At 41.0% G+C, this 12474-nt stretch overlaps 1 non-coding gene across 1 annotated transcript; it reads right to left on the reverse strand.

Moving 5' to 3' along the window:
* On the reverse strand, positions 1–136 carry LOC119927495. Its single transcript, XR_005450492.1, has one exon. It is a non-coding gene; the product is annotated as a small nucleolar RNA SNORA7 (small nucleolar RNA).
* Between the last annotated feature and the right edge of the window lie 12338 nt (positions 137–12474).

The raw sequence follows: 12474 nt of genomic DNA on the forward strand, positions 1-12474 counted from the left end.
ACTTGTAGCAGATTGCCTTCCACTTGCAAGCCACTGCCCAAGCTAGGAATGGAATGGATATGCTTCTGCTTGACTCTCCCTCCCATAGTCGACTGACAGAATACTGGAAACTCTCCAGGTGCAACTCTGAGAGGGGATGACTGTGCCTAGGCAACACAAAAAGGAGAGGGAGTAGGGGAAATGAGGGCCTAGTTGGAGAAAGTCTCTTGGAAGAGATGCAATTTTAACAAGTCCTTGAAGTGGGAAGAGTGGTGGTCTGTCATATATGAAGAAGGAGAGACTTCCAGGCCAGAAGGAAGATATGGACAAGGGGTCAGTAGTGAGATAGATGAGGTCGAGTTACAGGAGAGTAGGTTGGTGTCAGAGGAGCCAAGTGTGCTGGCCGTGTTGTAGTTGGAAATCAACAAGTTAAAGTAAGGAAGGACAAACTGATTAAGTGCTTTAAAGCTGATGTGATTTTGTCTGATGTGGAGATCAGGGCTAAAGAGGTAGATCTGGAAATCAACCGCACAGAGATGGGAGTTGAAGTTATGAGAGTGAATGAATTCTCCAAGCGAGAGGGTGAAGATGGAGAATAGAAGGGGATTCAGAGTACTGAATTGGGAGTTCCCCAGTGTTAGAGGGCAGGAGGCAGTGGAGGAGCTGACGAAAGAGACTGAACAGAACCACCCAGAGAGATAGAAGGAGAACCAGAAGTAGACAGTGTCAATGAAGCCAGGGTTAGGTAATGTTTCAAGGAGAAGGGTTTGGTCCACAGTTGTCAAAGGCAGTTAAGAGGTCAAGGAAGATAAAAATGAAATAGAGGTGGGTGGATATGGTATTGATGACCTGAAAGTAGGCAGTTTCCTCATGGAATGAAGGAGGCAGAGGGGATTGAAGCTAGATTGGAGATCCATGTCCTGGATCTCCATGGGTGGAAATTCCATGGCTTCTCTTTGTGGCTATTCTAGTGTTTCAGCACCACAACGAAGCAGAAAGTTCTTAAGTCCAACCCAAATGCCACCTTCTTGTATTGAAATCATCTTGTATTTAAATCATTAAAGTTCTTAAGTCCAACCAAAATCCCACTTTCTTTTATTTAAATTCAGTGCTGAGGGGACAGAGGGAATGATAACTGGACAACATTCTACCCATGAAAACCCTTTAAAAATTCAAAGACACTAAGTCAATTATCCCGAATCTCTTGTTAGCCAGGGTAAACAACTCCAGTTACTTTAACCTTTCCCCATAAGGCCTATTTTCCACCCCTTTAATCATTTTTTTTTTGTCATTCTTCTCTGAATGTTTTCCAGTTCCTCCGCATTCTTTTTAAAGTGTGTTGTCTGAGGCCAAACACAATACCCTAATATTCTGTCGGGTGCCAAGCATATCTCAGGCAGATGGCTTTCCTGACTCTTCTATGTCATGCTTCTACTGATACATCCCAGTCACGTGTGGGATTAGATTGTTGACTCAAACTCATCTTCTGGTCAGCTGTGATCCCCCGATCTCTGACCTGTAACTTTGTTGCCAAGCCAGTATTTCCTCATTCCTTAGTCCTGCTGTCTCTTGTCTCTAAATTCAATTCCTTGCAATTGTCCTTACTGAATTCCATCATGTTTTTGTGGTGTCATTGTTTCCGCTTTTTCTGAGATACTTTAATTTCTGTTTGTGTTTCAAAGTGTTAGAAACTTATCCCCCTGCAAGGACCATCAGCCAGATTGAAGGGTAAAATCTTGATGCCTTCAGCCAGGTCATCAAAGAAGATATCATTCCACAAATGGTCTTTCTTTTTGGTGATGAAATTAAAATCAATCAGTCAGAGGTATTTAAAAGCAGTGTTGCCTAGTGGATAGAGCAGGGGCCTGGGAGTTAAAAGGACCTGGATTATGATCCTGGCTTTGCCATATATCTGCTGGTGGACCTTGGGTAAGTCATTTTTCTGTGCCTCAGTTACCTCGTCCAGCCTGATTTGCTTGTATTCCATCCCAGCACTTAGTACAGTGCCTGACACATAGTAAGCACTTAACAAATACCACAATTATTAATAGTCATTAGTGAGCTCTTATTCTGTATAGAGCATTTTGCTAAGTACTTGGATAAGTATAATAGAGTTAGAAAGCTGCTCAAAGATTTCATTTTTGGCTCTTCGGCATGAAAAAATTGCCAACCCTTGTGCAGAGTATTCTGCTAGTGGGAGACATAACATTAAATAGGAATTTGTATAGAAAAATGTCATTTGAGGTGGTATTTTTGAGGTTACCTTCTAACCCTTAAATTGTCAATAAATATATGGTCACCATGACAGCGGTTTCTTGTAAAACAAGGCTCTTCAAGAACAAGACACCCATGTTATAGAAAAAAAAATATTTGTACTTGAAATTGTTTGAATTTAGAGTGGAAGGATTACAGAAACATGCAGCCCTATTAACCAAGGCATGTGCCACAGTCAGATTTTGATGGTTTGAACATTCATTCTTGAATCACTTTATGTGGCCTACTGGAAAGAGCACTGGAAGTCAAGACACCCAAATTCTAGTTCCACCTCTACCACTGACCTGCTGTGTCACCTTGAGAAAGGCAACTAACCTTCATGGCCTCTGATTAGCCCTGTGTGGGACAATCAATCAATCAATCAATCAATCGTAGTTATTGAGCGCTTACTGTGTGCGGAGCACTGTACTAAGTGCTTGGGAAGTACAAGTTGGCAACAAGTTGGGACAGGGACTGTGTCCTTTCTCAGAATGTTGTACTTACTTACTTAGAGAAGCAGCGTGGCTCAGTGGAAAGAGCCCGGGCTTTGGAGTCAGAGGTCATAGGTTCAAATCCCGGCTCTGCCACATGTCAGCTGTGTGACCTTGGGCAAGTCACTTAACTTCTCTGAGCCTCAGTTACCTCATCTGTAAAATGGGGATTAAGACTGTGAGCCCTATGTGGGACAACTTGATCATCTTGTATCCCCCCAGCGCTTAGAACAGTGCTTTGCACATAGTAAGCGCTTAACAAATGCCATCATTATATTATTATACCCCATCCCTTAGTTCATATGTGCTTAATAAATGCAATGATAATAATGATTATTTGATAGCATGCAGGAGAAACCTGAATAGAAAACCATTCTTTTAGATTATTTGTCCTCTTTCCATGATAACTGGAAAATGGAACAAAGGAAAATAACTCAGGCTATGATTTAACTGTATAAAAATTACTGATGCCAAGAAACAGAGCTTAGACCTCAGTGATTCTTCCTTCAGGCTACAGAAATTGCAGGGTTTCGCAACATTTGTTTTTTTCCATCTTTTTTTGTTAAACTATTTCTTTCCAATTGCTGATGTAATACAGAATTAAAGACATGGAATCAGAGAATTCCCTCCTGCCCAGAGGGATGGCTGTGATGTGACACTGAATTTCCAACCTGACCTCCCGCTCAGAGACAGAGCGGCTGCCACAGGCAGCATTGAAAGCTGGGGAAGTAACTCAGGGGTTTCTGTCTTAGGCCACCTGTGAAGTTCTTTGGAAGCCATTCCCCAAGTTCTCCTCGGTGGCCAGAACATCAGAGACATTTGTGATGCTGCTCATGTCTTTGGAAAGACCCAGGAATCTCTCCACTGTGAGCATCATTCTGGAATAATAATCCTGGTGTTTGTTAAGCATTTACTTAGGGACAAACACTGAACTAAGCACTGGGGTAGATACAATATCATCAGGTCCCACATGGTGCTCACATTCTAAGTAGGAGGGAGAATTGGTTTTGAATCCTCATTTTGAAGATGAAGGAACTGAGGCACAGAAAAGTTAGGTGATTTGCCCAAGGTCACACAGTAGATAAGTGACAGAGCAGGGATTAGAATCCAGGTCCTTTGACTCCTGGGCCCATGATTTTTCCATTAGGCAACACTGCTTCTCCGGAACACAAAAAAGTACAGTGCCCTTGGATTTGAGTCACTGTAGTACTTCAGTTCTGATGTTAGTTCTAGAAAGGATATGTGGCTCATCGCAGATCTGCCCCCTAAACACAGTAGCCCTTTCTGCCTGATATTTAATCAATCAGTCAATTGATCAATGGCATTTATTGAGTGCTTGCTGTGATGCCAGGAATGTATTGGCTGAGTTGTTCGACAGTAGAGGAAAAAACATTCCCAAGTAGAACGGAGAGGCAGGAACCTTTTCCTCTGCTATCCTCGCTCTCACTGGTGGCCCCAGCTCTGGAGCTGTTCTATCACACTAGAAATCACGGTGCCTTCAGTTTGTTTTCCACCCAGTGAGGGGAATCAGTGAGAGGTTTGGCTTGGGGAGACAAGGTAACAAGCCTGTGTTATTGCTTCAACATTGACCCAGAAGTATTTGGTTGAGCCAGGTGCCACATCTGATTAATAGCTCACTTCCAGAATCGTTGGAAATCCTGGCCTGCTCTCCCAATCCTCCTTAAAATCTGACTGGAGTCTGAGAACCACCATGAGACTGCCCAGGTTGGTGCAGTGAGGTTGAGAAACAAGGTTGGAAAGGGGCAAAGCCTGGCGTGATCTTTGCTAAATAGACCAACGTGTGGAGTTGGCAGGCTTCCAGAAATGTGGGACTAATGAATGGTATGTGGCAGCCATTACAATCCATCCACTCACCCACTGCTTTCTATACTGAAATCTTACAAATCTGGGGATGTCTGAATCATAACAATAATCGTAATGATCATGATTGTATTTTTTAAGCACTGCCCTGAGACAGACACAAGATAATCAGATTAGATAGTCTCTATCCTAGGTAGGTTTCACAGGGTGAGCCTGAGGAATTTCAGTTGTGGATAGAAAGGTAACAAAACCTATCAAAGTTTTTGAAAATACTGCTGGTTGTATTGACACAATCAACTTTGCACATGCAGAAATTAACTCAGCAAAATATAGACTGAAAAACCTCATTCTGTTTCTTATCCCGGGGATTGAGTCCATTGTTGGGTAGGGACCGTCTCTATATGTTGCCGACTTGTACTTCCCCATCATCAATCGTCTTTATTGAGCTCTTACTGTGTGCAGAGCACTGTACTAAGCGCTTGGGAAGTACAAGTTGGCAACATATAGAGACAGTCCCTACCCAATAGTGGTCTCACAGTCTAAAAGACTGAGCTTAGTACAGTGCTCTGCACACAGTAAGCACTAGTTAAATGACTGACTGAATGAAATGTGACTTTATTGTAATAAGCATTTTGTAATCCAGAGGAAAGCTAGAACAGAAACACAACCTTATATCCTCTATAAACATGTCTGCTGTGTGACCTTGGGCAAGTCATTTAGTTTCTCTGTGCCTCAGTTATCTTATCTGTAAAATGGGGAATATGACTATGAGCCCCATGTGGGAGATAAACTGTGTTCAATCTGATTCACTTTTATCTTACTATGGTGCCTGGCATATAGTGAGCACTTGACAAATGCCATAAAAAAATTGGACAGTGCAAAGAAACGGCAGGTAATTATTGTGCAGGCAATTATAATGCAGTTCTTTAAATATTCCCCTTTAAGACTAGTGGATTTTCTCCCTGCAATTTTCTGGTATTTCATTGATTAAGCATTAAGGTTTTAAGGCACTGTCATAGTGTGATAAATCCTCTCTTTTCTGTTCCTACACTACTTCGTTAGCAAAGTAATATTTCACAAACAGCCTTTTTTGGGTGATGGAATTAAAATCAATCAACAGTATTTACTGATCTCTTATTTTGAATAGATCATTGTACTAAGTGCTTGGATGAGTACAACAGATTAACAGCCTTGCAATGTGGATGGGGAAACAGATACTAAAATAAATTACAGGTAGCGGGAGCAATAGAGTTTAAGGATATGTCCCTAAGTGCTTCAATTCATTTATTTATATTATTGTCTGTCTCCCTCTCTAGTTTGTAAACTCACTGTAGGCAGGGAAAGTGTCATTATATTGTGCTCTCCCAAGCTCTTGGTACAGTGCTCTGCACATAGTAAGCACTCAATAACTACAATTGACTGATTGACTGACTGACTATGGGGCATGGCAGAATAGGGAGGAGGTTTGCCTCTGGCTATCAAGATTACTGTTTCTGAATTTTTAGTTGTGCCCCTGACACTGCCCAGGGAACTCATTAAGGACATCCTCTTTTAGACTGTGAGCCCACTATTGGGTAGGGACTGTCTCTATCTGTTGCCAACTTGTACTTCCCAAGCGCTTAGTACAGTGCTCTACACACAGTAAGTGCTCAATAAATACGATTGATGATGATGATGACAGTCTGAAATTATGCCTTTCATAATAGCAATGATATCAATGATAAGAATAATTGTGGTATTTGTTAATCAATCAATCAATGGCATTTATTGAGTGCTTACTATGTGCAGAGCTTGGGAAAGTACAATATAGCAGAATTGTTAGGTGCTTATTATGTCCCAAGCACTGTACTAAGTGCTGGGAGAGATACAAGATAATCGTGTTAGATAGTCCCTGTCCCACACTGGCTCATAATCTCAGGGTGCGGGGGGGAAACAGATATTTCATCCCCATTTTACAGATGAGGAAACTGAGGCATAGAGAAGTTACATGACTTGCCCGAGGTCACCCAGCAAGCAAGAGACTGAGCCACCATTGGAACCCAGGTCATTTTCTTTATACTAGGCCACGCCTAGCATAGAAAGGTTGAGCGCAGCAGCTCAGCAGTCCTTCATTTTGGCTGAAGGTTGATGACATATTGCTTCCTTACACTTCCTGCCAGTCATCCGAAGGACATGCTGACCTTCTTGTTTGTTTTTTCCCTTCACTGTCTGTTTTTGCATTGTTGAACCATGTGCTGTACAGGTAATAATTCTGTGATGTCATCCTGACCTGGGTTGACAGTGAAGATCTTTGTAGCATTTCCCTGGAGCAGGCTGCTAAAATACCTCAATTTTCTTTAAACTTCACTTTAGGCCATACTGTCAAGACTGACTACAAAGTAGTTCACAGTCATCTGATTGTTGCTTTGGCTGTGTGCCCCTAGGGTGTAAGCATCTGCCAAGAAGTGATACCTGAATGATGGTCTCTTGGACTTCCAGTGATACTCAGATTTTTGAGTTTCCAGAATGTTCAGAAATATGGTCTTATGCCAAAATCTAGTTCCCTCTTTGCATAGTCCAGCTTGGCTGCATTGAATATACTGCCTAACATCATAGAATTGCCCCACCAACAATGGGAAAGAATGATGCTGATAATTGTGGTATTTGTTATACACTTACTATGTGCCAAACACTGTACTAACTGCTGGAGCAGATACAAGATGTTCAGGTTGGACACAATCCCTGTCCCAATCAGGGTTCGCATTTTAAGTATGAGGAAGAACAGGTATTGAATTTATATTTTCCAGATGAAGAAATTGGGGCGGAGAGAAGCTAAATGCTTGCTCATGGTCATGCAGCAGACAAGTGATGGAGCTAGGATTAGAACCCAGGTCCTTTTGATTCCCAGGCCTATGGTCTATCCATTAGACCACACTGCTTCTCTTTTCTTGTCTCAGTGCCTGTTACCCCTTCTACTTAATCTGTGAACCCCGCGTGGAGCCTGACTATCTTTATCTACTCCAGTGCTTAGGACAGTGCCTGGCATGCAGTAAGCACTTAATAAGTACCACAGTTATTATTATTGTCTTAGCCAAGTCTGGCAAAACTCTTCAAGGGCTGTGAGAGTCTGTTTGGGGGGATTGAACTTCTTTCATGGGAAAGAGAGTCAAGGAACAGACACGAGGATTGCAGACAGGAACGGTTGTCATCTTGAAAGCCTTCTGAAATTATACCTCTTCCAAGAGGCCTGCCCTAATTAATTTCACATCTCTTAATAATAATAATAATAATAATAACTGTGGTGTTTGGTAAGTTCTTGCTATGTGCCAGGCACTGTACTAGTGCTGGCAAATCAGGTTGGACACAGTCCCTGTCCCGCATAGGGCTCACAGTCTTAATCCCTGTTTTACAGATGAGGGAATTGAAGCACAAAAAAGTGAAGTGACTTGTCCAAGGTCACACAGCAGACAAGTGGCAGAGCTGGAATTAGAACCCAGGTCCTTCTGACTCCCAGGACTGTACTCTATCCACTAAGCCATGCAGCCACTTCAACTCTCCAGCATTGCCTAAGCACTTGGGTTTGTTCACTGTAATTAATCAATCAGTAGGTATTAAGTGATTACTGTGTACAGAGCACTTTACCTGCCCTGCCTCGGTAGGACTTATGTTCATATCTTTGACCTCCATTGCTTTCCCCTATGTTAAAATTATTTGAGTATCTGTCTCCCACACTTGGGGGCAGGAATAGTTTTTATGGCACTTGTTCAATGTTTACTATGTCCCGGGCACTTTACTAAACTCTGCACAGGATAATCAGGTTGGACACAGTCCTCCTCCCATATATAGCTCTCACAGTGTAGATTGGCAGGAGTTTTAATCCTCATTTTACCCATGAGGCAACTGAGACACAGAGTACATAAGTGACTTGCCTAAGGTCACACAGCAGATGAGTGGTGGAGGCAGGATTAGAACTCAGATCCTCTCACTCCCAGGTCCATGCTCTTTCCACTAGACCAAGCTGCTTCCCTAACTCTGTTTTACTCTCCCAAGTGTTTAGTACCTGCTGTAAACACTCAATAAATGCTGTTGAGTGATTGATATGGATATTTACCACTCATCCATTACCAAAACATTGAATTAAGTTGCCCTGGGGTCTGTACATAACATAAATATTTAATTGGTTTAATGCTCATACAACTTTCTGTTTCTCTATGTCCATCTATGTCATAAATTAGAGAAGCAGAGAAATTGAAAAGGAAGAAAGAACCAAATATGCCCTATCCCCTATCTATGCTGAAGCTGAATATAATATTGGGTTTCCATTTTTCAAATAATAAAGAAGCATTTCCCATTGCTTTTAAGCAAAGAAAAATCTTCTCTCCCAGCTAGGCCTATATTTATCAGATTTGCCATATGACAAACCTAATGTGAAGCTCTAGAAAAGTATAACAAAGCCAGTATTACCCTGAAAATTCTGCAAAGTTCAATGACTTGTGAATAATGAGAATGGCAGGAAAAATGCATTACTTTTTCTTTTCTGCCTTTTTTCCTCTAATAGATGTCATACAGCATTTTTATTTTTAAAATTGTTTTTCATTCTCAACTTCAATGACTCCTGAAGTCTTCCGAAGTTTATTACCTTTAATTTATTCCAATGAAACAGAAGCTGACACCGGCAGAATAAGATCATGCTTTTTGTATCACTATTTAGAAATCCCATATCCCATACATGTTTTAAGTGTGTGTATCCATATTCATGGATATGCACAATCAGATGCAACTGGGAACGTTCACCTGTGTATCCATGTACTTAAGGGTCCATATCTATTTTTGAAGAGCAACCCATTATTTAGTACTGATCAATCAATCAATCGTATTAATTGAGCACTTACTGTGTGTAGAGCGCTGTACTAAGTGCATGGAAGAATATGATTTAACAGTTATTAGATACATTCCTTGCCCACAGGAATTTGTAGTATAGAGGGGAGAAAGATTTTAATTCCCATTTTACAGATAAGTACACAAGCACAGATAAGCTAAAGGTCTTGGTCAAAGTCAAATAGCAGGAAAATGGCAGAGCCAGGATTAATTATAATTAATTCCCTTGTGGATGTCTGAATTATGTAAATTGAGAATATTGTAGAATTATAAAGACACAGGAGATTTATTTTGACTAAGTTGTCAAATTCTGTTTTATATTATTATAGTATCACTGTGTCTAAGTAAAATGTAGAGTAGTTTATAAAAATAACAGGATCTTAATGATCTTAGGATCTTGATGCCTATATTACTTCATCCTTACTGATCTCCCAACCTCCTGTCTCTCTCCACTCCAGTCCATACTTCACTCCGCTGCCCAGATCATCTTTCTAAAACACATTTGGGACATGTCACTCCCCTCCTCAAAAATCTCCACTGGTTACCCATCCACCCCTGTATCGAACTAAAACTCCTCACCATTGGATTTGAAGCACTCCATTCCCTTGTCCCATCCTACCTCATCTCACTTCTCTCCTTCTACAACCCAGCCCACATACTTCACTCCTCTTGTGCTAACCTTCTCACTGTGCTTCAATCTCGCCTGTCTCTCCACCGATCCCTTGGTCACGTCCTACATTTGGCGTGGCATGCCCTCCCTTCTTAATTGTGACAATTACTCTCCCCTCTTCAAAGCCTTAATGAAGGCACATCTCCTTCAGGACACTTTCCCAAACTAAGCCTCACTTTTCCTCATCTCCCACTCCCTTCTGAGTCACCCTGCCTTGCTCCCTTTCTTTTCCCTCAGCCCTACCTGTAATTTTATTCATTTGTATTGATGTCTGTTACCCCCTTCTAGACTGTGAGCTCTCTGTGGGCAGGTAATGTCACTGTTTATTGTTGCATTGTACTTTCACAAGTGCTTAGTACAGTGCTCTGCACACAGTAAGCACTTAATATATATGATTGAATGAATGAATGAATAACCAGTTTTGCTAAAAGACTCATCTATTAAAATTTTTGCCAAGATGCGGAAAGAGTTTTAATAAGAATTCCCAGGAGTGAAATTAGGCAAATACTTTTCCCTAGACTACTTTCCACCTTGACTTCTACAACAGCCTCCTCACAGACCTCTCTGCCTCCTGTTTCTTGCCTTCCAGTCTGTACTTCACTATGCTGCCTCAATCATTTTTCTAGAAACAGTTCAGTCTCACCACTCCTCAAGGAACTTCAATGGTTGCCTATTCATTTCAACTCAGACAGAAACTCCTTCCCATTGGTTTTAAAACACTCAATCAGCTTGCCCTCTCTATTACCTGGCTGATTTCTTACCACAACTCAGTCTGAACACTTCACTCCTCCATCTGCAACTTACTCACTGTACTTCAATCTCATCTATCTTGATGCCTCTCCCTTGCCCATATCCTTCTGGCCCAGAACTCCCTTTCCTTTCATTTATTATGGACCTTATTAAAATCATATGTCTTCCAAGAGGCTTTCCCTAATTATTTCCTTATTTCCTCGACTCCATCTCCCTTCTGTCTTGTCCTTGCACACTGATTTATACCTTTAAGCACTTGATATTTCATCCCACCCTCAGCTCCACAGCACTTAAATACACATTCATAATTTATTTTAATGTCCATATCTCCACCTAGACTGTGAGCTTCTTGTGGGCAGTGAATTTGTGTGCTAACTGTTATATTGTACTCTCCCAAGCACTTGGTACAGAGATTTGCACCTGGAAATTGCTCAATGAATACCATTGGTTGATTGATTGATTTATTGACTATTCAGGAATGTCTTATTAGTTTTTTATATTGTGAAAAGCACAGAGTTTTGGTTCATATGGAGTCTGTGTCCCATCTGGGATTCACTATCTAAAGTGTGGAGGAGAAGGAAGATGAGACAAAGGAGAACAAAGTAGACAAGAAATAAAATAAGAAAGAAAGGGGAGGACAGGCACAAAAGGAAAGGAGAGCAGCTAAATTCAGGAAAACAATTAAGGTAAAAAACCGGTTCATTGCTGTTGAGATGGAAAATTCCTCAGGCTTCTGGCTGAACTTGACAGGTTATATTTTAAAACCATTAACAAAGACTTCCTACTTAATCAAGACCCTAAAAACTGGTTCCTTCAGTTTCATTATAAGGAAATTTATATAGTGTGTTTGGATTTATATCTGGTTGTGTATATGTACACACACACATACTTGGTATTCACTAGAATATATTTGTAATGTATTTTATATCTGTAATTTATTTATTTATATTAATGTCTGTCTCCCCTTCAAGACAGTAACCTCATTGTAGGTGGGGAATGTGTCTGTTCATCATTATATTGTACTCTCCCATGTGCTCAGTACAGTGTTTTGAGCACAGTAAGTACTCAATAAATAGGATTGAATAAATGAATGAATATATCAAAAGGCCTGGGCAATTTGTAAAGAAAAACAGACTTGGTGAGTGTCATAAGCCCCATCGGGGGATGGCTCTCCCACAGTATCAGGCACTCGACCTTCGAGCCCTTAACTGGGTATTTGACTCCCTTTTTAATTCAGGCACTCAAATGACATGTTCCAAAAGTAAAACCAAACACCACTGTTACAGCGGAAAGCTTTATTTTATAATAATAATGGCATTTATTAAGCACTTACTATGTGCAAAGAACTGTTCTAAGCACTGGGGAGGTTACAAGGTGATCAGGTTGTCCCACATGGGGCTCACAGTCTTAATCCCCATTTTACAAATGAGGTAACTGGGGCACAGAGAAGTTAAATGACTTGCCCAAAGTCACACTGCTGACAATTGGCAGAGCCGGGTTTTGAACCTATGACGTCTGACTCCAAAGCCCGTGCTCTTTTCACTGAGCCACACGGCTTCTCTATAGTGAAACAGGGGTTAGGGACATAAGACATACACACATACATGCATATGAAGTACAATAATAATCATGATTATATTTGTTAAGTGCTTA

Source organism: Tachyglossus aculeatus, chromosome 4 (genome assembly GCF_015852505.1).
Source record: "Tachyglossus aculeatus isolate mTacAcu1 chromosome 4, mTacAcu1.pri, whole genome shotgun sequence".
Classification (NCBI taxonomy): domain Eukaryota; kingdom Metazoa; phylum Chordata; class Mammalia; order Monotremata; family Tachyglossidae; genus Tachyglossus; species Tachyglossus aculeatus.